This window comes from Arvicanthis niloticus, unplaced genomic scaffold, assembly GCF_011762505.2.
Source record: "Arvicanthis niloticus isolate mArvNil1 unplaced genomic scaffold, mArvNil1.pat.X pat_scaffold_595_arrow_ctg1, whole genome shotgun sequence".
Taxonomy (NCBI): Eukaryota; Metazoa; Chordata; class Mammalia; order Rodentia; family Muridae; genus Arvicanthis; species Arvicanthis niloticus.
The window spans coordinates 25,563-52,764 of NW_023046216.1; the positions used below are offsets into that span (position 1 = coordinate 25,563).

Sequence of the window (27,202 nt, forward strand, 5' to 3'; positions counted from 1 at the left end):
GAAAAGAAAATACAATTCTTGTCTTTCCCAATTACTTTAGTCTTATGGAAAACAATATAGGAGGTTTCACAGGCTTTCTTACTTGTTATCTCAACATATAAGCCCACCATGGTATAAAGATTGGGTGATCGGTAAATATTTCATAAAAAGAGGATCTTTATTCACTTAACTATAACACATACATAGTTCCTTAATGTCTTCTGGAAATCACTTTTAAAATATTGATGTTCTTCAGTTTCTTGTGTCCCCCTTCCTCTAAAATTTCTCTCCTTGGGTAAAATATCCATAAGAGTTCATCTTTCACTCAGTCCTCTTCTCTTGACCTTCATATAGATAGTCTTCTCAGTCCCCACTTCTCTCTTCTTACTCAATTCATGCCTCTTTTCAGGTCCTCTATTATCCTTCCTGGTAGGAATGGTGCCTCTTGTCTGCCCCTCATTCAAAATATACAAAACATGTTTTTGGCACCATGGAGCTACTAATCACATCTCTTGCTAACACATGCTAATTAAATGTGAGGACATATAAGATACACTTCTGTGTCCTGTGCAACTAGTTCTACATGTAGCACAATGCATATATACTGAAGAAGCATGTGAGTGCAAGAAAATGCTGTTGAATGACCTGAAGTTGAAAAACATAGCAGCAAACAAGGGCTATTACCATGACACGTGTTCCCATCACCATGAAACCCTTCTGGACATGGACCACAATGATAGGAACCAAAGACATTGATGCACTCCACACCTGGGAAACAAGGCCAGATTCACATTCATCTACATCCTTCTCACAGTTTTTGCCTATAGGAAAGAGAGCAATAATGCAAATTATTTAATGTCTAACATTCCATTGTTCACTTACTTATACTTTTCTGGTACTAGTTATGTAGCTCAGGTTAAACTAAAATGTGTCATCCTGCTGCCTCTTGAGTTCTGGATTACAAGCATGTTCCTGCCTGGCAGGTTCTCCTGCTCCTTTATTTAGCACTTCCACATCTCCACTGAGAAAATATATTACTATTTATTTAAAAACTACTATACAGTCGAATATAAAATCATTTAGACTTCTTTTAATAGTAAACACAACTCTTCACACATGTAAATCTATTTTTTCTATAAATATGGTGAGTAGTCTTATCACCAGGGAAGGTGAGTTAAGAAGACTTTCAGTTGGTCAGGATAAGTAACACAACAAGATATGTCTCAAGAAACAAGTCGATTAATATATGAGTATATGATACATAATTATAAAATATAATCATAAAATTTATACTTTTCTTTAAAAACTCAAATTTTTGAATGGTTGTTTAGAATGTTTCTCACTAATGTTAAGAATGATTTATTCAGTTCAGTTGACACAAGATTTCCTTAGTTAATTTAGAGAGCCTTGTTCTCCTGGTATTCTCCACCCTCTCTGACTGTGGCGCTCCTTCTGTCTCCTCTTCCACAGGGTTCCTGATCTATGTTTCAATATCAATATGCTGAAATGTACTTTTACTTGACAAAAAATGTAGAAATGCCTATAAACATGCAATTGAGTTTCCTAGATTGCTGTCAGAATCATAAATGGACAAAATCAAAAGAATATATGAAAGCAAAAGTACTGAAGTGTTTGAAAAATTATCAGAGGATATATGCAGTGTTTATGTCTATGGTACTTTTTGCTCGACTTTAAAAAATATGGTTTAAAATATTAAGAACATAGATTTGCATGGTTTCCCAAAAGAATATTCCAAGGAAATTTTCTCTCTAATTCATTCACGTTTTCTTTTAGTTCCTGAGGAACCCAAACTGACCTGTGAGCTCAGGAGGACAGTCACAGGAGTAACTGTGAAAGCCATTAATGCATTTGCCAAGGCCACAAGGGTTTGACCGCACTCACTGGCTTCAGCCTCACAAAGATCACCATAAAAACCAGGCAAGCAGTCACAAAGGTAGGCTCCACTTCCTGGAGGGAATTTTCTATCAGACACACATGACCCACCGTTCAAACAGTCACAAGACTTCACAGTCACCTACAAAAGAAAAGTACTGAATATGTTATTTTGAATAAAAAACTATTTTGTTGTCACTCCATGAAATCAAGATAAGCATGAGGGCTTATGGACATGGATAATCAAGTCATGTTTTTCTGCAAAATTCTTGTTTAAAAAATTATGTCCCCTCTCAAGAGTGAAGCTAAAATATAGCTGCTACGTGGAATACTTTTTAAAAATGTTCTGAGTAGAACAATTTGTTTATTTTATAATTTTAAAAATAGATTCAATAATAGTTCAGAGTGGCCTTGAACTTATATTCCTCCTTCCTCATCTTCCCAGGGACATATTTTTTAGGTAAGTAACACCATACCCCCTGGATAGAATCATCAGTTTCTAAATGCAAACAGAGCATTAGGAAACAAAATCAGTAGTGTGGAAGGCAGTCAGCCACCCATGTTATTGTAGTTTAAAAGCAGACAATAATGTCACTTGCTAGGCTAATGTGGTCAAACACAGTTACCTTTCATTACATGTGTCTTTGTGAAAATGTACACACAAAACTTCAAACCCATCACAAGGAGTTTATAAGAATTTAAGCCCTGTGACAAACATGCTGCATATATCAATAGAAAAATTATCAGTTATTTCTTTCATGCCTTCTTTCTGTATTTGTGGTTTCTAATTCAACATTCAAGACTCTCATTTGAAGGAAAATGATATAGGTATCAATCTTATTTTAGTCAGGACTTCCTTGGGAGTGGAAATGAGTGACAGACTCATCCTTGACTGCAAGTACAGAGCATGATGTCAGGTATCAATTTAGATCCATGCTTCAGGGCTTATTAAGAGTGTCCCTAAGGTGCTATGCTATTATAAGCAACATTTAAAACAAACACGCAAAGTTTAATGTCTCCGATGCTCCTTAACATTAAGACTATGTCTTGTGCTCAGATTAAAAATAAACTAGCTGTATTTGTAAAAGATCCAGTGACATTTATGTAATTATAACTATGACCTCCACTGTGACTGTAGTTTCAGCCTCACATTCATCCTTAAGATGGACAGTGAATCTCTGAGGAGTCTGTGACTCTGTTTTCCATGTTAGAAGTCCTTCAGAGGAAACACTTGCTCCATCAGGACCTGAGTCCAGTGTAAAATGTATCTCAGAGCCTTCTGGATCCCAGGCTACGAACTGGTATTCAAACTCTTCACCATAAAATGCCTGTAATTTGTCTTGCAGTGCTTGAATCACAGGGGCTGGTTATCTGTAACAGAGAAAGTGTTTAACCTTGTACCTGTGTAGAAAAGAAAGAAGCATAATCCTAATAGTTCCCACAGGGACAAATGACTAATAAGGACTTAATTCTGCTTAAAGTTCTATTAGCTGCTATTTTCTCTTCTTTCATGAATGGCATTCCATTCTGTGTAAATGTAAAAGTAACTGTCAGGTTCAGGGTGAGTTTTGTGAGGCAAGTCTATAAACATTTTAGACACTGCATACTATATGCAGACAGTTTGTACTCTGTAGGTTGGAGGCACTCCTCTTTGGTCTTAAATAACTTTATGTTGACCATTCCACTGCTTGGGCATCCTGGGTATCTTGGACTCTGTTATTCTATCAGTGTGTGCTTTCTCAGCCTCATTTTCCCCCTCTGCATCTCCCATTACTTTCTATGATTACACTCCTCATCCAAATCCTAATGTGTCTTTCACTCCGCCTACTTCCCCATTTATGACACTTGGAAGTGAACAGTGAGACCAAACTCACACTCCTTTGAGCTCTTTCCAGTGTCCAAGCTCATGTATCCCATAGTGAAGCTGTGTCAGAAATAATGTTAATGTTTTCTTTATATTCAGAATAAATTCTAAAATATACTTTATACTGTTTTAAATTTTAATATATTTACTTTCCTAGTTTGCTAGATAAACACAAATAAGACATTCAACTATACTATGGCATTGAGACTACAAGGGCATTATCTGCACACATGATGCACTGGTGTCAAGGAGACCCCAGGTCCAGCTCACAATATGTCCCTGTATAATTTTAAAAGCTGCTTCATTATTGATTTTAGTTCCCTTATCCTTCATATGAGGCCTATTTTATAAGAGTATTCATACCACTGAACATGATAGATATTCACAAATCAGACATCCCATAGTCATTAAAAGAAAGACTCAGCAGACGGTGGTGACACATCTTTAATCCTAGCATTCATATGGCAGAGGCAGGTAGATCTCTGAGTTCAAGCCTGTTCTACAGAGTGAGTTCTAGGCTACATAGAGAAACCCGGTCTCAAACAAACAAAGAAACAACCAACCAAACAAGAAAGACTCCAAGTTGGAAGGTAGTCTCCATTTTCTTTATCACTCTTGCAATTTTCCCTTAAATTTTCATTGGGTTTGGTTAATGTTTTGTAGATCTTGTTACTAGGCAGTAAATATGAAAATAAAATATCTAAGAAAGTAATGGAATTTGCATAAATAATAACATGTAAACATAAAGTGATATTAATTATAGATAAAGTTATATAGGTTCCAAGAGTCATGTCTTTAAAAATTTATTTTTTTTTATTTATATGAGTACACACTGCAGCTATCTTCAGACACATTCTAGAAGAGTGCATTGAATCACATTACAGATGCTTATGAGCCACCATATGATTGCTGGGATTGAACTCAGGACCTCTGGCAGAGCAGTCAGTGCTCTTAACCACTGAGCCATCTCCAGCCCTTTACTTATTTATTTTTATTTATTTTTTGGTGAGTTCCAGGACAGTCAGGGTTTCTCTGTATAGCCCTGACTGTCCTGGAACTCACTCAGTATACCAGGCTGACCGCAAACTCAGAAATCCACCTACCTCTGCCTCTCAAGTGCTGGGATTAAAGGCGTGCACCACTACTGCCTGGCCCAAGAGTCATGTCTTGCTGCATCTTACTTCCTATTCCATGTAGCTAATAACACAGAAGGAAAGAACTCGGATATACACATGAAATTACCATAGGCTCAGAAAGTGAAGACGTTATGTCATGTGACCACTATTTGTGGTACATTTGGACAGAAGAGTGGATTCTGAATTTATCTGTACACATATTTATATAATCACAGAAGAAGGGTGTTGAAAGGCACTTTATAGAGTACGGAGTCTAAGTGTCTTAAATATCAAAAGACAGATTCATGTCCATTGGAGCTGAACTAGCTGATTTTTTTTCCATAAAACTGAACAAAATAAAGTTAGATATAGGAAATTGTGTATATCTGAATTCCAGGTTTTCATTTCATTCTTCTATGAATTATTCAAATATTATTTCATGATTAACTATTAAAATTAATATCTTATAACCTATTAAAGTATGGTGATATCAAGTACATATAGTACTATATCACTTCATATTAGAGTAAGTTCTAAGATCTATATAATTAATTAGTTTTATCATTGTATCACCATGGACAGTATAATCACAAGTTAAGAGAGCTATGAAATTGCTTGATTATAAACACATATGAAGCCTATTATTAACAAAAGTGTTATTTGGTGTTCAAGACCACATATAAAAACATACTCCTGTCTCTTGATTTCTTAAAGCAAAGGAATTTATGAAGTAATGAGTGATTCTAAATTAATACATTGTTCATCTAACTGAAATACATTAATATCAATTATGGCTTAAAATCACTTTAAGACTTCTGTATAAGAAATAATTGAATTAATAAAAAAGAACTTACCATCTAAAAATGACCAAGTAGAATTTGAAGTTTGAGGTCTACAAATCAAACAAGAGCTGGTAGGATTTTTATACCCATCAGTATAGCAGAGATAATCAATAATACAAACATTATCCTAGTGGAATTAAAAAAATCAATAAGATATCCTATGCTTAATACATAGAAACTAGAAACAGAAAAACAGCAGCATATATATTTGTATTTGGAGATAGTTTTCATAAACTCAGCACAAGTACATCTTTGAAAACATATTATTCATAGAATTAAAAAGCAATAAAACTGATTAATTTGGAAGAATAAGAAAATGTACTACAGCATAGCTTATGAGTAACAGGAAATACAGCCCCAATGCCAGCTCCACCTGGAAGTGCTTTATTAATAAAAATGGCATTTTCCTGTACAGTTGAAAGAATGATGTCAATTTGTAGCTGACTTTTTCCCTTTGTAGCCTACTCTGTCCTTTAAATTCTACCACCAGCCCAGCCTCGCGTCTTAATCACTCCACCTTATAATATATAGTTAAAAGGCTCCCGTGAAGGCAAGGCTGCCTCATGGAGAAAGCAGCGGAGTAACTTCTTCAAAAGACTCACATTTGTTTACCATTTCTGCTCAGGAGTTGCTCAAAACAACTCCTTTGCCAGCACTTAGAGTGCTCTACGAAACATTAGCCTGAGAGGACAAGACAGCTTTGAAAACATCATTGAAAATATTTTTAAATAGGCAAAGACAAAATATTCCAGATAAAATGAAATCCAAATAAGTTTGCAGCAACTAACATTTCTTCTTGACATATTCTTAATGCTTATTTCAAGAAGAAAAGTATACACATTGTTTTCTTAGGTGTGTACACTAGTTTTATGTTCTTTTGTTTGAAGGGTTGGCTGATATTAAGTCCATGGTGTTTATCAAGTCATCAGTTTCCATGTAGGAAGCGTTCTAGATAACCAAAGGAAAAATACAACCAGAAAACAGACAAAAACAATAAAAGCATTAGACACATATTATAAATACTTTTTGAATACAAATCATTTGGTACAACAAGAGCTAGTTAACCACAAAGACAAATTTTACTGAAAAAATATGTATGTAGGACTTCTTGAGTGAATAATTGAATGAGAAATCCCTTTTCTGATTCTTTTGGGAGGAGTATAGAGAAGAGGGGCAAGGTCTCACGTAGCCCAGGCTGTTATCCAGGATGGGATAACTTCATACTTCTGGTCCTCCTGCCTCAACCTCTTAAATGCTAGAACTACAGATATTTGCTGCTTTAACATAGCTCCTCCTTCAAAGTTTCAGGGAGAAACATTTTGCCACTTTAAGACATTAAAAGAAGAAACACTGTCCTTATTCAGTCAACAAGAGTTACAGGGAGTTCATTAATTTTAACTAGACTAGCATCCATGTCATTTCAGCATTAGTTTGCGAAAAGCACAAAATTATGCAAAAGACAAGTGGATATATGTATTGTGTTCTATGAGAACATAAAAATACATACCTTCATAGTGCACGAATCATTTTCATAGGGACCACAAACTTGACAAGCACCGTCATATATGATCATTATCTTGGGATTACTGAATGCATAACCACCATTAGATACCTATGAGATATAGTTTTAAAGTAAGATTATTTTTTCTAAATGTTGTCTAATCAATTCACTATAAAATTTTATTTATGCATAGGATGATATCTTTTATTTGTTACCTTTATTTGCAACTTTGCTAAGGGTTTCTCTGCTGTTAAATCCATGGTATCAGAATACTGGCCATCTGGGAACAGCTGACAGACAATCACTCTGCTATTTTGAAAGATTGCCTGTGTGTAGATACTTGCTCCAGCACCCAATTACTGCCATTATACTGAAGGAGTAATGAAAAGTCAGTTGACTGTTTCTAAATTGTGGAAGCACTTTTGTACATTTTATAATTACTAAATTATATATAGTCAATGTAGAAGTTTTAAAATACATATCACATAAATCAGATATATAATTAGAAAAATACATTGAAAGTAAATTTTATTCAAAATAATAGAAAAGTATACACCGTGGTTTGATAATTAAAAGACAAAATCAACCCTTCTCCCAAAGCATACATTATTGACAGATTCAATCCAAAAAAGTTGTCATATATACTCACCACAGAATGTATTTCAGAGCAAGAGGAAAGCAATGGAGTACATACTTGTCACATGGTAAATGGGTTTTCTATGTAAAAGCTTCTGCCCCCACGCCCCACTTTCACCTCCCTGGAAAACCTTTCCAGTATGTTGGCAGCCGCTGGGCTTTCCTGCTGCTATCTGACCCTCGACTGGTCCAGAAAAACAACTAAGATGGGTCAATGATTCAACTATTTGAACATTTGTAACTGTATGCCAGAGGAATTGGGGTCAGACTACTCATAATGGGCTATATTTCAAAACATAAAACTATAAAGTGGTGGGCATGTTTTTTTCAATAAAGTTAAATATAAAATTGAAGTGTACAAAGAATAATGGGACTAAAACAGATATGCACATGTATAATTGGACACATACTAATTTTTCATGGTGTCCAAGTGCCAAGTAAGTAAAAGATTTTCTCCCACGAGAACTCAACTTCATCTTTTTGATTTTATAAAAAATATACTATCCTCCGTAAAATGTGTCGTTTTACTTAAGCTAGTTTGTGTCATCTGAGTAGAATTCTAGCCCGTTACCCTACTCAGTGCCAATAGAATGGCATGCTTAAGCTATACTTTGCATACTAGTTAGTAGTGTTGTAAAATGACCTAGTGTGTGAAAAGAAAAGGGCAGAATGATTTTCTGAGTACTGACAACTATATTAAAAAACTACAAGGGCACATTGGTTGATATATGAATTCATGTGTATAGTCAAACATACAAAAACGCATTTTGATTGCACAATGGTTTTCAAACAGCATTGGTCATACAACTTGATCGTGCCTCAGCACTGAAGGTTAGAAGGGAAGGACAAGGACAGAGACATCACTCCAGTTTATGTGGAATAAAGTGTAACTTCATTTTGAAGACTTTCTGATTGACACCTTGCAGTTGTGCAGGTAACTATAGTTATGGAGGAGCACTCTGCTATAGCAGATCTGTCAGTTTTTCTAACTGAGAAGAAATGACAAAAAATATCATGACAAGATTGTCATGATAGCTATGTTTAAGGCATGTTTGATATCTTCTTTTTCTCTGTGAAATCAGACTGCGGCTAATGACTGGTCCTTTAGATATGAGTTCAAGCCCTCTCTGAAAAGGTTAACCCAAAGTGACAAAAATTATGATTCTATGTTCTTTACATTCAACATTTTGTGAGTGTCTATTATATGTTGAGGATATTCGTTTTAGTTGAAATATTTTAATCATTGAGAATTTCATACATGTATCCTGTATTAAACCATGCCCATCCAATCCCAAGTAGTCAAGCCCTGTGCACATACACATACTAGCTACTGGTATTCTGCTGAGGCAAAAAGTAACAGAAAATATATGGAGTATATAACTTTGCTGCGATAACTGAGATTGAAATAAGATATAATATAGAGGAAGCCCCAAATCAAATCTAGTCAAGGAAGGCTTCAGAAGAGGGGGTCATATGTTTTCTTCTTGGGGGATAAAGGGTGTTTCTGTTTGGATGCTAAAAACTGAAACAGAGAGAGGGAAATTCAACATGGCTGGGGAAACCATCATTTGAAAATGAAGGAAGCACAAAACATTATGATCTATGGTAGAGCAGAATGAAGATGGGAGGCATGTTTAATTTAACCACAAAAGGATCTAGGTCAGAAAGAGCCCTCTGCCTACATGATTATTTTCTGGATTTAATAACTATGGATCAGGAGCTTAAAAGCTGGACTTGACTTTTAGAGGAAAGAATAAGAAATGAGTGGGTAGCTTGATTTCTAGACCAAGACTTCTTTATGAGTGTTACTGTAATACTAGAAAAGAACTACTATTAAGTAAGCTGTGATAGTCTGTTCTTTATAGAATATAGAAGATATGTATGTGTGTCCTTCTACAAAAGAAATATAATGAGGATTAACTAGAAAATAATGATCATAGACACATATGTCAGTATATGGAAAGAATACTATAAAAAATATGGGATAATGAGAACTCATTACTCAGGAGAATAAAAGAGATAATGGAAGAGATGGATGATATAGAAGAGAAGATATAAACAATTCTCTGTAAATACCTTTCATACAAATCAAAATTTTAGAATTATGATAATATTCCAGATACTCTTTAAATAATTTTATTATAAATCAACTAGAAAGTATAGGAAACTCAAAAAGAAACAGAAACATTTCAACTAATTATATTTCAATGAAATACATAACTGCAATGAATAGGAAATCAAAAATAGTGTAAATCAATCATATTAAAAACACCATTTGCTGTTCTATCATTATATCATTTTATAAATTTAATTTTCAAGGTAGAGGGTAAAGTATCTGAAAATATATGTATATGCAAATGATAACAAAATAGATTTATACATTGGAAATGATGAGAACTGTTTTTCACTTGTGAAGAAAAGAGAAACAAATAAGAAGAGGAGAATAGAGTGAACCCTTTGCCATTTTATTAGAATCAGAGATATTGCTATCAATGTATTGAACATGGTAGACTAGAAAGACGCTAAGTAAATTTGCTTTCTGCAAATCCTAAAAAGACTTGCATTGCATGATTTGAAAATTGTGTTAAATTATGCTTAATGAAGAGTGAGTTAAGAAAGCCTTAAAATCCACATTGGACATGTTTTGTGTTTAGATTTTAAGTTTATGCCCAGATAAGTTGTTTTTCTAATAGCAAGTGCACAGCCTTATAAAAAATATACATACAAGCAATACTAAATCATATATATATGGAAAAATATATGTACATTTTTAAAGAAATAGGGATAGCAGAGACTGATTCAACTTCAATATAACATAAATATTTGCTATATAGGACATCTTGGGATTTGGCAACTAAATGCCGTTCTTTTCTTTTACAATTAAGCATTGTATTTAGGGATTTCTAAAATTCTGAGTCAAATGTTTGGAAGGGAGAGAAGTAAATCACAACACATTAGATAGATCTAAAAGTAAGTCCAAGATGTACTTTCTAAGAAAATACAAATTTGCAAACTTCTGTTCAATCATTTACTAGTAGAATGATCTAATATTAACAAATTTGCCAAAGCCACATACCTCTCTCTTATGATATTGAGATCTTAAGTATAACATGATTCAATGAACATACTTGTGTATAATTACACAAGGAAAATATTTCCAAAATTATTTTCTTCAGCAAAGTCTCAGTACCAGATTCACACTTCATTGACTTAGAGATAAAGTAAGAATGCAAAAACATGTTTTAATTTTTCAACTTGTCCAAATGAGCATCTAAATTAAAAAACATGTCCTTATACTATTTTTTTTGCTTGAATAAAGAAAAGAAAAATTGCATAATTCACAAAATAATGCATATTTAAATGTGCTCTCATTCAAGCTGAATGGCTCTTCTGCTTTAATAATCTTGAGAGACGAATAACTGATGGGGAGGGATGGCCTATTTCAGAGTCAGAGCAAAGGAGGTGTGATCTATGAGCACAGTTATCCCGTTTGTGCTTTGGAAGGGCATATTCAGGCATCTCCATCACCTACACTCCCTGTCAGATTATCTTGGCTGAAAACCATTGCCATTCATTGTGATTTACAGCTCAAGAAAGATAGATGCTTCTATCTAACAAGCTTGACGTTCTTTTAGCTTTTATTAATCATGACTAAAAACCATGGCCCAACACCTCAATAAAAATGACATAAAATACTTAGTAACAATCAGAGGGCAGCTTATACAGTGAAGCAGTGTGGCCATTTTCCTGTAACTCTCAGTGGGTTGAACAGCCTGAGATCATGTTGCTCTCTGATAGACAAAGTTAACCTGAAAAATGGCACGAACTCAATCATTTTAAACACGGCACCCAAAGCCTGTGTTTATCATACCTCCAGTTTAGTAACTTCACACTTGATGGACAATGACTCTTTGAAGCCTTGACCAAAAACTTTCACTGTGACACAGTTCTGCTTCTGAATATCACAGAATCCAGCGTTCTCAAGTGCAGTAATTTCAGGAGCTATGTCTTTAGAAAAAAAATTAAATAAACATCACCTGCCTTGTGAATTACAGAAAAATTATTTTTAGTGTCTAAATTATAGTTCAAACAACATTTCAAAATGCACTCAAAACATTATTTATAGTAATTAACTAATTAAACATTTAATAATGTTTTGTTTTAATACATAATGCTAACCATCAAAACAAAAGCATTGTCATAACTGATAACACTTAAAAACACATTTTTCTAATGTTTCAGTAATGTTTGTTATTAATTAAGAGCAGATGTTAATAAATTATACCTAAAATTACATCTTGGTTTTGCCATACCAGTTTGTGGCAAACAGATGAATTAAATGTTTCTGTAAAAATGGTAAAATATGTTTCTGCAATAAGATATTTTACTTAACAGTGTAATATTCACATTTCAAAAATCATTTCAGTACTACGAAAAATTTTTATCAAATGTAAGATATATATATATCTTTGTATATCACACACATATTGGAGTATAGTTTATACTCTATTACAGTTTTGTCTATATTTTTTGTTATCCCATAAGGATAAGTGTGAGTGTATTAATCACTGACAGGAAATATCTCTCTTAGAACTCATAGCTAACTGAATTTCCTATGGCTCTTATTCTGGTTGTGGCTTTGGTGAACACATCTTACCTGCATCGGTGAGATCTGCTTGTTAAAATAGATGTATCCCTGTGAACAGTATTTCTCTGCTCTAGTCCTGTCAAAGTCTAAGAGAACTTACCAGTTAACCTTGAGAAAAAATCATAAGCCTCTGACCTTAGGATTCTCAAACATCTCACAATAATTTCTATTAGTTTATTATGTCACGTTTGTTGCATGTGTCTATTTACTGATGTATTTGTGTGTAGTGTCATTATCCAAGGCATAGGAATAAAACAAATGAAACCTTTATATAACTTAAATTTTACCATAGGATGACAAAGATTGTTTTAAAAGTGAAAAAGCATAAAATGTAGAAAGATATGTTTTCAGTTATGTGCAAAAATTTTATATTAATTATGTCACAGAAGATTAAAAAATATGAGGTTCTGTGAGATAAACTACTAGGACATTTTTTAAGTTAATACTCAGACAAAAGGGCTGTCAAAAATAGGCTTAAAAACAATTTAAGAAAATTACTGTAATTAACATATGTAAATGTAAAATACATAAAGTAGTGCTTAAAATAAACTGGATATGAGATCTAGGCAAAAGGTTACTCTGAAGACAGAGGTACCATTTGTGTGCAAAGGCTTTGTGTCTGGGTGGCGGGCCTTTCCAAGGAGTAACAATAGAGATGAAATCAGATGGAAAGGATCAAGAGCTGCCACAAAGAGAGCCATCAAGTGGTATGGTACCAGACAGGCAAGGCAGTTACGCAGAATTTAGCTTTGACATTTCAGTAAGATGAAACATTTGGAGGAAATCTAATATATCTCTCACTGCAGACTTAATAAACACTAAGGACATGTCCATAATCACATGCCATCCCCAATATCAATGTTTCAGAGCATTTGCATACCATATGAATGACTGCAATCATGGGAACTGTAGCCTGAAAAACATGCACAACCCCAGTCCGTACACTGTCCATGTCCACTGCATAAATTGGGACATTTTAACACTTCTAGAATGCCTTCTATTGACTTCCTGTGTTCTTCTATGTTGTGCTTTCCTGCTTCTAAAATACGTCTCTCGCATTCATTTTCTAACAAGGCCACTCCTGCCTCTGCCCAGCTCCCGTCGTCCTTTAGCAGAACATCCTTCACACACATTTCCATAGCATGGTTTAGTGTCCTGCCAAGAAAGGGAAGACAGAGCCTTCCAATGCTGGAGTTGGCTAAAGTCTGCTGACAGATTGCCAATACACTGACTTCAGTGAGGCCGATGCTGTGGGCCACGAGGGGACAGACTCCTGTTGCCTGTCCTCAGTGTGGTCCTCAGGGAAAAAATAAGAAAACTCTTCCAGGTTGCCTTGTCCAAGACTCTGGAAAGTAAATACGGGAAGAGAGTCCTTCAATTTTTGTTGTTTCCATCTGTGTTTGTAGATTCTTCCTCATTTCCTGGTCCTGTGTATGCCTCTCATTACTCGAATACGTAGGAGGATTTTGTGTCTTATTCCCAGAATGCTGTAAATTTAAGTCCAGTTTAGGTAGGTTTGGGTGGGTATTTTCCTGTAGTAAGAAATTCAAATTATTTTCTTCCCTAGGTACATGAGGGTTTATTTTTCCAACAAGAACTTCTGAATTGATATATTCAGAGGTAATATCTAGGTCTGGAATCAAGGAAGAGAATTGGATGTGTTTGATGTCTTTACAGCTGGGAGCCATTTCTAAGTGAGATCTGCTGTCCAGATGGTGAGAAGGCAGATGGTGCATGGTGGTACCCAACCAGCAGCTGCAGTAGGATGGTTTTGCAGGAAACTGTGGGGAAGCTGGTATTTTGTCAAACATGCTTCTTCCTGGTAAAAGCCTTCCAGATGAAAGATAGGATAGTTATTTGAACAAGAACATTTTTCCACTAATCTATTGTGAAATGGCAGAGCATTGAATACCCATTGCTTAAGCTTCATAGTAACACAAAAAACAACTGAATAATAGCTTAATTCTCACCTCCATTCACTGATAAAAGCAATATAACTGTTGACGACGTGATCAATTTTCATCCCATTCTTGTCATGGAAATCATTTTCTGGGTTTTCATCGAAGGTGCCACAAAGCCCCAATGTGCTTCTGTAGTCTAAACTAGAGATTCTGAGTGTTATACTCATACCCCACTCACTGAGGTCAGCACGGATGAAGGCTCCAGAGGAAAACCAAATCTGAAAGCAGACAAGCCCACACTGAGATACAAGATGCTGAATTCATTGGGTTAAGAAAAGGATGCCATGCAAGATATAAGAAAGTTATTTTTCTATGCATACAAAGAATAAAATACTTATTTTTTTGCATGAAAACTTTCATTTAAAATTGTATTTCAAAAAAAATCCCTTTTCACTTTATACTGACTTGAAATTTGGTTATGATTTCAGATCTTTTAATTTTTAATTTTATGTGCATGGATGTTTGGCCAGTGTGTATGTCTGTTCACCATTTGTGTGCCTGGTTCCTGCAGAGGCCAAAATAGGGAGTCAGATCTCTGAGATTGTTACAGACAGTTGTGACCTACCACATGGGTGCTCGGAACTGAACCCCTGAAAGAGAAGCCAGTCCTCTTAACTGTCATTTCAACTATTTACTGAAACCAATGGTTCTTGACTTCATTAATAACTAAAATTTTATATTTTATAAGATTGAAGCAGTTAAAACTAGTGATGGCAATGTTAACAAAGTCACATTCTGATAGAAGTAATGCAGTATAGAATTGCACACCAATAAACATAATTTGGAAGGAATACAAGTCCTTGAAGCTAATCACTATATTTTTATTGCCGGTAGACAAATAGAATCAATAGGCAAGTTATTTTAGTTGCTTGGAAAGTGGCAACAGAGCAAGCAGAAATTACATGACCTTAATGGCCTGTGCCATCTGACAATGAGCCACTCACTGCCCCGGTCCCAATAATGTCCTGAAGCAAATCATCTGGACGTATAACTGGAAAAAAAAAAAAAAAAAAAAAAAGACTTTTCCTAAAAGCACCAAAGACACATCACTAGTGTTTGTTTTCAGTTTAAATATAATCCTTTTTGTCTCCTGATTTAAAAAAAAATGATGTGTACTCATTATGGGGATTTTTTTAATGTATAAAAACCTTACATTCCTAGTCATTAAGCTAGTTAAAATTATTTCAAAGTCTGCATTTTGTATTTCTGCCTAGCAATCAACAAATGCCCATTCATTTTCTTGACCATAATGTCTTCTACTATGTATTTAATTTTATTTACCTTTTATTAAACTCTCCTATGGCAACTTATAACTTTCCCCCTTACAGGGGGAGATGCAAGGGACATCACTGGTGTTGCCCACATCCTTAATTATTTCATTAGAACAAACTTCCAGTTAAAACTTTTGCTGAAGTGACATTTAGAATCCCCTAGAAAGATTATCTTTTCCATTAGTTTTATTTTTGGCAATATTATAGGAAAGGTATTGCTTTTTATTTATTTGATTACTGATGAGGTATTTCAATATTTTGTCAATTATTTGTACACTTGGACATAGTTTTCAGTGTTATTCCCCTGTGAATTGTCTTTTTGTTTTTGCTTAATTTTTTGTTTTTTATGTCTTGTTTTTTTATGTATGTTATTTATGTATGTTATTTATGTATTTTATGTCTTGTTTTTTATGTATTTTATGTATTGTTTTTTATGTCTTGTTATGGAAACCAGGCTTGTCTTATGCTCACCATTCTCCTTCTTGCCTTGGCTTCTAAAGTGTTGGGATAGCAGTCATGTGGCAAAACACCTTGTGCCTTCTGATGTTATTCACACTTACAGTTGTCTACTAATTCTATATATAACATATATACATATGTATCCAATCTATAAATGTTTTATATTTATTGTTTTATAAAAGATTTTGATTCATATTATGGCTTTGGGTGACAGAATTCAGATAATGTTTTGTTTGTACATTACTATTCAGTAAATGTTATAAAACCATAACATACTAAAAATTATTTAAATATTTGAACATATTTACCATGAATTTCCTTTTTAAAAGATGAAAAGGTGAACATGACCTTAAGATATAAATATTTTGCTTACTGATATGAAATAATATTTTCAAAAATATTAATAATAAAAATATTTGTAAAATATAATGTGGGGCCTTTTGCCTAATTTTTAATCTTTTTTCATTTAGCTTCCATGCTTCTTCCTGAAGTAGTAGCAGACTGTATTCACTTAAAAACTGTTAGTTATTCCTGAATATTGATGTTTGTCATTTTACTTAATATACATTCATTAGACATTGTCAAATAGTTTTATGAATAATCCATAAAACTGTAATATTAAAATGTTTTGAAGGAACAATTTAGATGTAAGGATATGTTCCATTTTGAATAATAGGTTAAAATATAAGCTTTTGTCAAATATCTGAGTGAATCTAAAGCAATTTTCTTTCTTTTTTACATTCTCACACATGAATATAATGTATTTTGATTATATTTATTCATTATTTTCTAAGTGCTAATTTCTTTAGCAAACTAATATCAAAATATAATAGTGCCTAATTTATAGGGATGAATAGAAGTTCATCCAAAATTACGAAAAGCAAAATTTCTTCTAATGTTAAATTTTTTACTTCCGTTCACATACCGTGATTTTTCTTCCTAAATAAGATTCAGTTATTCTGATATTGCTTGATGATGACTCTTGGCTCTTTACGAATAAATATGGTGGAGATTGGTGTAACTGGCCACTACACATATCAAAAGTAACGATGTCACCTTCTTCTTTTGCAACAAAGCCGCAGTTACATGCCACAGGATAGTGAAGGCTCCCACAGTCCCGCTGACGTACATGAACTTCAAAATCACGTGACATACTCTTATAAAGCACAAATGTTCCAGTCTTGAAGTTGTCATATACTCTGGTATGAACAAAGGTCAACTACATTAAGAATAAGGATACAATATTATAACGATATAACTGTAATATTACAAAGTTCTTTAATGCATGCATCAGCAGGCAATGTATATGCTCTCAGAATAAGGAATTTGTATTTTCAGCACATTTATGGGTCTGAAGATATGTGTCTGTGATATGTGTCTGTGAATGATTCAAAGTGGCCACAAACAGTTCAACTCTTTCCCACATCTCTGTCTGTCTCTTTACCCACCCAGCAGGCTTCACTCTTAAAGGAGAATATGTTTGCTGAGTGCACAGGCCCTTGGTTGTCTTCATTAGAGAAAGCATTTTCCAACGTGGGTATTACTTACTGGCTTTCAGTAACCAGTCTCTGTTAATAAAATCGTGAACTCTAGTTCCTTCTCTTATTTTCTATCTTAATTTTCTTCCACACTGTTTTACTTCTAGTACTACTATTATTGGTGTGAATCGTGTGTCTCTATCTCTTCTCCTATCCAAAGCTCAGCACCATGGCAACGAACGTTCTTGACTTCATTCACTGCCTTACCTTCAGCACGTAGAACAAGGCTTGTCACCTGCATATTTTATAAGTAATCTCACTGAAAGAAGACAGATTAAGTACATCACCACTCTGCTTTCTTGAGGACTCCTCACTGAGGAGACTTCTAAATCTCCAAACTATGAAAGATTTCTGCATAACTGATTAGTCCTGACAACTTTTCAATACTCATCAAAACGTGTGAAGTGCTATTTATAGTGGAGGATTTATCACGATGTCACTCAGGAATAATCTTACTGACAGCTATCACACTATGTTTAAAACACCTGTCAGGTATCATGAAGAAAGTTTTTACTAGACGATGAGTTGTCTCTCTTCTTAAGGATGTCTTAGCATGACAAGGCCCCCAGAACAGCGTGACTAAGCTTAACTATTCCTATGCAGACAGTAAAATCAATATCATTTTGATACCCTTCTCATTACTTGGACATTTTACTTAATTCCAGAAACAATTATAAAGGATTTCATGGTAGAAAAAAATCGATTTTGAAAACTGGCATTCTTCTCTTTAATTAAAGTTAATTAGTATTAAAATAAATATAGTGAATTAGCTTAGTCATTTTACATAAACCTCATAGATTGTTTTGTAATTTTATAAACATACAACACAGTAAATACTCTTAGTTATAATAAATGACTTAATATAAAAATAAGTAGGTGGCCAAGCACAAGTGATTATGTACATTTGTAATATTCTTCAATAATGTCTTCACTTGTAATAATCCAAAATTTCAGGTCCACTAGTTATCTGCATTATTTACTAAGGACTGGAATTAAGGCAAAAATATTCTACACAAATACACTAATGTCTAGAAACAAACCAGTAAAAGTGCAAACATTGAAAAGATAAGGAAATGATAAAAGAGTGTTTTAAAACAAAACATGGCAAAAAAAAAAAAAAAAAAGAAAACAAAAGCCACTGATAAAAGAAAAGATCAGGACATTACCTGCCATCAAAGGTAATTATGTGTAAGTCAGTAAATGAATAGCAATAAGCAGATGGGACATCTTTGACTTTGATCTGCAGAAGAAGCATATATTTAAAGGTTAACATTGATTGCTGGCTAGTAAATTAGTTAGCAATTAAAATTAATATTCAGTAAATTCTTATTTTATAGTTACTAAAATGGAATTGTTTAAAATAAAAAATATTAAGTAATTTTAAAATGATTTATTTCTATAATGCATCTGTATGTGTTTATATGCTAAGTGTGAGCAGGTGACCACAAAGATGAGAGTGGATGTCAGGTCTCCTAGAGCAGAAGTTACAGTCAGTTGTTAGCTGCCTCCGATGGCACTAGAAACCAAACTTGAGTCCTCTAGAAGTCCAGAAAGTAAACTTAGACTTTTAGCCATCTCTCCAATTAATTTATAAATAAAAATATTGTTGGCACAAGTGTATATTTTAAATCTTAAGTTATAAAGGTTATTTTTCTGATTAGTCAACCTGGACGCTGTCTGGAGTGTATCTGTCCCACAAGAAAACATCATTAACTATAGGTTCCACAATGATGTCTGTAAGTCTGTCTCCATCCTGGAAAAGTCTGTCACAGCAGTGTAGTATACTACAGCCTGGCTACATATTCCATCAGCACAAGAGTTCTGGTGAAGGTCCACGTGGCAGGAAGACAATGCCAAATTTAAACCGAGGTGTTCTTTACCTATTTAGGAAGAAAAAAATATCATCTTAAAAGTTTTTTTTAAGATACATACAAATCAAATGTAGTTACTTGATCAATATGAAACAGACTAAATATTATTATTAAATATTTTTCTTTAAAATTACTTTAATGTTTGTTTGAATTAAAATAAAGCTGCTGAATCTACTTTATAGATAAATATTAACTTTAAATATGTATACATATATACAAATACACTACTATTTTCAATAAAGTTAAAAATACATATTCATTTAGATAGAATTCAAAAGCAATAAATAACAGGTAGGAGAAGGTAATAAATATTTTAGTAGAGTAGTTCATCAACTTAAATATATACATGCTATTCAGCATAAATTTTGACATCCAGTAAGAAAATGATGTGGGTCTCTTGAATGTGATCATGAGTAATAAACTTATTTCCCCTCATAAGCATCAGAACTTCAAAATGATCTGTTTATGTAACAAAAAAAGGGAAATAATCTTGAGAGGAAATAGTAACATAAAATGAAAACATAACTTTAAAAAGTGGCATAGCTCATTTGCATAATTTCTGTTCTTCCCATAAATGAAAGAACATGCCCCCAGATTGGGTATAAAGTAGCAGGTTTTCAAATTCAATTCAGGACCACAAAGCCTTCCTGAGACTCTAGAAGGAAGAACTTAATTCTAAAGACTGTCTTCTTTACACTCACAAGGATTTTACAGGTACAAAATTACAGTAGACACATAAAAGTATACTGTACTGGGTTCAAGATCCCAGGGAAAATGTTTTCCCTTCTTTCCTTCCTCCCTTCCTCCCCTCCTTCCTTCCTTTCCTCCCTTATTCCTTCCTCTTTCTTTCTTTCTTTCTTTCTCTTTCTTTTCTTTTTCTTTCTTTTCTTTCTTCCTTTCTTTCCTTTTTTTCTTTGTTCTTTCTTTCTTTCTTTCACTTGTTCTTTCTTTCTTTCTTTCTTTCTTTCTTTCTTTCTTTCTTTCTTTCTTTCAGATGGCATTTCTCTGAAACTAGGTCAGTAGACCAGGCTGGCCCCAAACTCAAAGATCCACCTGTCTCTGCCTCCCAAGCACTGAGACTAAAGGTGTGTGCCACCACTTCCTGGCCTATGATTCCCTTTTTATTTTCCTAGAAATACATTTTTCTCACACACATAAAAAATAATGGAAACATCCAAATTCCTTAGATAGCTTCCTGAGGAGAGTGTGGAATATGCCTAGTTCGGGTACAGTCTATGACTTCATTTCTCACGTTTTCAGTATGAAGGCCAAGATTGTTTTCATGAAGCCTGTACATCAGCTGCACAGCTTCTGTAAAAACATATAAACATGTTCTTTGTCATGTAGATATTGGGTAGAAGAGAAGGGAAAGAATATCCAGAATGAAATCAGAAATTTCTCTCTCTGGAAATAGCAAGTTTTAATTGACAAATCGTACACATAAGCTATAAAAGCACATTTATGCTATTTTTATTATTATATCAATAATTGCCTTAATTAAAGAAACCAAGAGTGTGTAAATATATTTGACAGTATACTTCTAATAAGACTGTTTGCTTGTTTTTTTGATATGTTTGCTTAGCATAATTTAGATAGTTTCAATCATGTGTGTCTCTATGCTTCCCAGAAGTGTAGATTGAACTGGAATTATGTCCAAGGTCTGAGCTGTAGTAAAATTCACAAACTTGATGTACACAGGCCTCTAGATGTCTAAGTGCCCAGGTAGGCATCTTCTAAGCATATGCAATTGTCAAGGCCCCCAGCATGACATCTTTGAGTTCTTTTTTATGCCTTTTGATTCATCTTTTTAAATTTTAATCAATTTATTTGCATACATCAAACAGAAAACTAAACTGGGCCTGTTAATGTTTTCACCTCTCTGATTTAGGTGTTACAAGGCCATCAACACCTAGATACCCCGTGTTTGATGAGGTTCTACTGAAAATGCTTTATTCTATGAAGAATATACGATATACAAACAGAACTGTCATTTCTCTTTACATGTTCTGTTTTAATGAGAAAATCTTTTGTTCTGGTGAGAGGAATTTGAAAACTGGGAAAGAACTCAAGCAATCCAGCCACAGGTACACACATTTGCTCTCTTTGCTGTTCCATCTTGCTCTAGGGAGCAATTTCCCTCTATATATTGCCTTAGTCGTGATCTATAAATGGTCATACATCATGGTATTCATGGGATTAGTCATTTATATGAAGAACATTAAGACAAAATATCCCCCTTGAAGCTTACACTGGGGAGAGAAGTATAAAGAACTCACTATGAGACCCGTGCTTTATAAGCTTCAACTCTGAGTATATCACAAAATTATTTTCAGCAAAGGCGATTTGGAAAACTAACGTTGTCTCCATCTCTGACAACAAAGCAAAGACAAGAAAAGATATGAGGCAGAGGAGAAGGGGAATGATCAACTAGGAAAACATAGAAAAAAAAGGAAAGAGAACAAATGACAACATGGAGCAGATAGTTCACTAGTACGTTTCAGCAAGAAAAGGAAAAAAAAAAACACCATGAATTGCTTTGCCAATCATCGATTCAACCTTATATCAGATCATTATTATGATACACCTATTGTTTGATGTAAGCAAAGAACACATTTTTTAATGTGAGCACATTTCAGGGACTCTCTATAAAAGAGAACAAGGATCAGTCATTGCCTGACATATAATAAACCAAAATGAACTTAGTGTGTTACCTTGTTCGATGGTTTTCAGTTTTAATGAGATTTTGCATCCTTGATCAAGCTCACTAAATTCAGAGCAAACAATAGGAACTGTACTCTCTATCCTCAGCTGGAATTCCTTTCCATCTTCTGATATAGTGTCCAGTTCGGGTTTTAACTAGCATGAGAAAATACTGCATTTTAAGTTCAAATATAATGTATTTCTAGGAGTTCATCTTGAAGACATGCTATTTTGTTTTGTACCCCAGCAGACTATCTTTTGCTTAGTGAGCCATTAATAGCTTAATCATTCAGTTTTATTTAAGTAAACAAGGTCAGTTAACATCGAGCCAGTAAAAAATATAAGTCACTTTGCACTGATACGCAGAGAGTTCCACTACCAGCCCCACTTTGAGATTAGGCTCTGTAGTTTCCCCAATATAGGCTGGATAGGCATGTGACCAAGCTGCTTCATTGATTCTGGAGAATGAAGGATGAGAGATTGTGCCTTTTCTTCAATTGTTTGCTGTTGTTTATTGACACACCAGAGAAGAACCAAGTGATTCTCAAGGACTTATTGTCACCATTGAAATGTATGTATTACTTAATACATAAGCCGGAATGTCATCACCTTCACTACTCCGCTCCTCAGCTTGTTTCTGTCTGCTTTTTAAAACGTTAGACTTCCTGAGATGTACTACTACAACTTGAGACCACTCCAGTCCACGGGGCAGTCATATGTGGAAGCAGGGATCTTTCCTTGTTTTCCCATAGCCTCAAGTCTTAACGGTCTCTCAGAAGACTTGCTTCTTTTTTTGTTTTTTAATTTAATTTTTTTTTTTTTACTTATTCACTTTACATCCTGCTCAATGACCCTTCCCAGTAATTCCCTCCCACATTCCTTCCTCCATTCCCCTCAGCTTCTCCGCTGAGTGGGTGGGGCTGCCCTTGGTTATCCTTACCGCCCCAATTCCCACCTCTACCCTTCCAAATACTTCAAGTCTCTATGAGGCTAGGCATTTCCTCTCCCACTGAGGCCAGACAAGGAAGCTCAGCTACAAGAATATATGCCACAGACAGGCAACAGCTTTTGCCAACAGCCCCCATTTCAGTTGTTAGGGACCCAGATGAAAACCAAGAGGCATATATACTATGTTTGAGCATGAGGCCTAGGTCCAGGCCGTGTATGTTCTTTGGTTGGTGGTTTAGACTCTGAGCATCCCCAGGGTCCAGGTTGGTTGGTCTTCCTGTGGACTTTCTATCCCCACTGGGATAGCAATCCTCCCTCCTATGTTTTTATAAGAGTTCCCAAGTTCCATTCACTATTTGGCTGTGGGTGTCTGTATCTTTCTGAATGAGCTGCTGAGTGGGGGCCTTTAAGAATTACTTGTGAGTGGGATTCCTCTGTTAGTCTAATAAGAAACAGTGACTCACCACTGACATTGTTTAGCTTTGACCCTATCAACGCAGATCCAAAGGTTACTGTGCTCCCAAGGTCAGCGCTCTCCTTGCTCTCCTACTGCTAGCTCTTCTGACAATGTAACTCAGTCTTCTTGACCTAAGGTCTGTCCTTAGTGTATGCTACACAAAGGTTTTTATCTTGTCCCTAAGTCCTGTCCTCACAATTGACCAATCTCCCACATTGTCTTTGAACAAGAAATGAACCCCATGCAATCTCCAATTCCATTAGTGAGACCCCCACACACACACACACACTTCCACCTTCTGCCTTTCTGTACAGCCTAGTACTTCCCACTGCTCTGATTCCCTGACACTGCTTACCTGCTGGAAGAACCCATCACTCTCTCGATCCAGTGTGACCAGCAGTAACCAAAAGAATTGGGTATAGTTAGCACAATCATGGCAATCCATAAGCCCAGAACTGTGAGTCCTTTCGGCTTAAGTCCCAGGTGCTAGCACTTTGTCTGGTACTTCTCTTCAAACATTTACAATAATCAAGTGGTGGCATTCCGATAATATATAATAGAATATTTAACAGAATGACTTATGAAAATAGAGCTTTTCACTTATTCAAATTTGAGCTTTAGTCTTTCCTTCTCCCAAGTCTATGAGTTTGATGCCTTGACTTGGGAGGCTTTACCTTATCATGGTGTACAATTTTACATTCAGTAGAAGTTATACTTTGAATTTTTGTCTTTCCTGAGACTGGCAATATTCTGCAACATACTTTCTCATGATGCTAGGTAGTGGTGGCTATCTATAGCTCCCAGTAAGCAGTGGGTCACAAAGAGTAAACATCTAATATTCCACAGCGTGCTTATTGCTAAGTTGCAATGCCAGACAAAACTTGATTTCAGTAAATAAATTTTTGACTTGCACTTTTTTTTCAATTTATGATGAGTTTGCTCGGATGTGTCCATCATAAGCAAAGGAGCACCCCAAAGTCAGCTCATTCCCATGTGCCTTACAGCTTTTTTGTACGTGAGAGTCATTCAGGTTGTTCTTCAAAATGCAAATTTAGTCTAGACTTTCTGATTCAGTCTACAATGAATGCCCAGGAACCGTCACGGGCAAACTAGAAAATAACCTTTCTGGTTCATACTCAATGCTACACACCTTAATTCCAGCAAAAAATCCCTGGCTTTTAACAGCTATACTTTGCACATCTGGTTCTTCCACGTAAAAGACAGCAGCACTGCAAAATATCTATGAATACAGTTAAGAATAATCATCTGGTAATGACATTATAAAGAAGCATGCAAATTATCTTTAAGTCTTTAATTTAATTGTTAGTAAATGATAAAATTAAGGACCAAGAGGTTAGAGAGTTAAGAGCACTTGGTGCTCTTGCAGAGAATTTAGGTTCCGTTTTTAGCATACACATAGAGATTCAGAGCTACCCACAATTCCAGATTCAGCAGATCCTATACCCTTTCTGAACTTCATGGATATCCAGTGAGCACATAGTACATACACTTACAGTCAAAACACTCACATATAAGATAAATTAAATTAAATTTTAAAAGGAATTAAACAGTTTACATACTTGCCTAAAATTTGAGAAAAATTCTATCACAAATATATTAGTTATTTGAACCTCAATATGAAGGATAGTGCACACACACATTAGAAATTATGCACACACACACTATAACTTATACACACACACAAACACACACACTATAAATTATATACACACACTAGAACATTCAAAAAAGGCATTAGCAAAGAAAAATTAAGACATTGCTTTCCAATATATAAGACATATAATTTTATATATCTCATAAACATAAATATAGCTGTTTTTTTGTCTGAAAGAGACATTAATTTTAAAGACTCATCAAAAATCAGCAGATTGTTAAAAGGAGATACTTAAACATAGTCACGGAACGTACATTACTGACATATCTAACTGTAATGAAAAGCCAAGACTCTACTGCTTTATATGTCGAGGACAAAAGCAGCTATCAGTTTTTGGTTTGAAAATCAATGTATTCATGAAAAAAATGCAAGGTTTTGTTGTTGTTGCTGTTGTTGTTGTTGTTGTTGCTGCTGTTGTTGTTGTTTCAGTACATACCTTGTCTCCAAGTCTGAGATTTATGCCATCAAGCTCGAAAATGGAGAATGCCTGAAGAGTGCTCTCCTGTCTCAGCTCTTCTTTGATTTCTTGGGAAGAAAGCCTAGACCAGACTATCAGAAATCCTACAGACTTTTTTGTGGAGGGAACATCAAAAGTACACCTACAAAACACTTGGGAGCCCACCAGCTCCACAGTAACCTTGGGCCTTCCTGGAGGAGGGGGAGGCAGTACTGTGGAGAGCTGGCCTGAAAAGAGAAAGTGCAGTTGGTAAATTGGGAAGAAGAAAAGAAAAGAGGAGAGAAAGAGAGAAGGGGAGAGGAGGGGAGGGAGGGGAAGGGAGAGGAGGGAAGGGGAGGGGAGGGAGGGGAGGAGGAGGAGAGGAGAGGAGGGAGAGGAGGGGAGAGGAGGGGAGAGGAGGGGAGAGGAGGAGAGGAGAGGGAAAGAGGAGAGGGAGAGGAGGGGAGAGGAGGGAGAGGAGGGGAGAGGAGGGGAGAGGAGGGGAGGGGAGGGGAGGGAGGGGAGGGGAGGGGAGGGGAGGGGAGGGGAGGGGAGGGGAGGGAGGGAGGAGAGAGAAGGAGAGGAGAGGAGAGGAAGGAGAGGAGAGGAGAGGAGAGGAGAGGAGAGGAGAGGAGAGGAGAAAAGAATCTTAGAGAAAAAGGACCCAAAGACTATCAATCCTGGACTTCCTTTAAGAAGACAGGGAAGCAATTTGGAAAAAAAATGATTATTTTCTGGCAGACAACATAGGAAAACACTCCAGTCTAAACTATGGTGAATACTGACTGGCACCAGAGTAACACCTCAAGCTTGCATTAGTCATACAGAACCTTTGCAAAGCCTGGATTGTGAAAATGGACTCATATTCCTCAAGCAATCATCAGTTCCAAATTACGGAACAGACAAAATTTAGTCACTAACCTTTGTAATTTCTTGCTCTACATATAACGATTTACCATGCATCAACTCAAGTACGTATTTTGTAATTTGCTTTTAGTCCTACTCATTTGGGTTGACAGAGCTGTTCATGTGTCATGGTTATGCTGTCAGTGAACTGTACTCAGTGCTTGGCAACTGTCTTATTCTTTTCCTTTTCTCAGAGGCTACACATATGACTGAAGTTTCTTCTAGGACCCATGAAGAGTTTACACTTTGTTTGTTTGGTTTTTAGTTCCAAGCATTTGTAAAGTTAAATCTAAGAATCTGTAAAGATTGTTTTGTTTTAGAAATAGAAAAATATTTGACTGATAAAATTTAACAAAATGCTTTAGTATATTCTGAAATGTTCATCTTTTTATTACGTACATTATTATTTTGTGACAATCATAAAGTTAACTGGAAAATTTTGAAAAACCTTGTCTTAAGGTCTTTTTTTAAAAAGTAACTTGCTTTCAGATTATTTAAGGAA

At 35.1% G+C, this 27,202-nt stretch overlaps 1 pseudogene; it reads right to left on the reverse strand.

Moving 5' to 3' along the window:
• The window catches only part of LOC117702231 (von Willebrand factor D and EGF domain-containing protein-like), a 58,395-nt pseudogene that overhangs the window by 21,632 nt on the left and 9,561 nt on the right, over nucleotides 1-27,202 (reverse strand).